The sequence below is a fragment of the Penaeus monodon genome, chromosome 22, assembly GCF_015228065.2.
Source record: "Penaeus monodon isolate SGIC_2016 chromosome 22, NSTDA_Pmon_1, whole genome shotgun sequence".
Lineage (NCBI taxonomy): Eukaryota > Metazoa > Arthropoda > Malacostraca > Decapoda > Penaeidae > Penaeus > Penaeus monodon.
In genome coordinates, this window is record NC_051407.1 from 41,581,059 (window position 1) to 41,581,307 (window position 249).

Consider the following 249-nt stretch of genomic DNA (forward strand, 5'->3'; position numbering starts at 1 on the left):
AAGACAGCAACGGACATGGAGTTCATGTCTCGACAGTCCCCTGGGGGGGGAGGGGACAAGGGGGGAGGAGTGGAGGGTAGACACGCTGATCGCTTATTACTTATTAACCGTAATATTCTGCACCGTGCTGTGGCCATCGCATTTTCATGCTGTGCAAATAGGAGTGTAATGATTGCGGCGGCGGAACGCAGACGATCGGCCTCGTAGACCAGCGTGAGTTATCGGTCCAACGGACACGCGCGTTCTGGC

The 249-nt window shown here is 55.8% G+C and overlaps 1 protein-coding gene across 1 annotated transcript in view; it reads left to right on the forward strand.

Moving 5' to 3' along the window:
* LOC119587144 (homeobox protein unplugged-like) overlaps positions 1-249 on the forward strand; it is a gene marked incomplete at its 5' end in the record, with an annotated part of 31,105 nt that overhangs the window by 9,632 nt on the left and 21,224 nt on the right.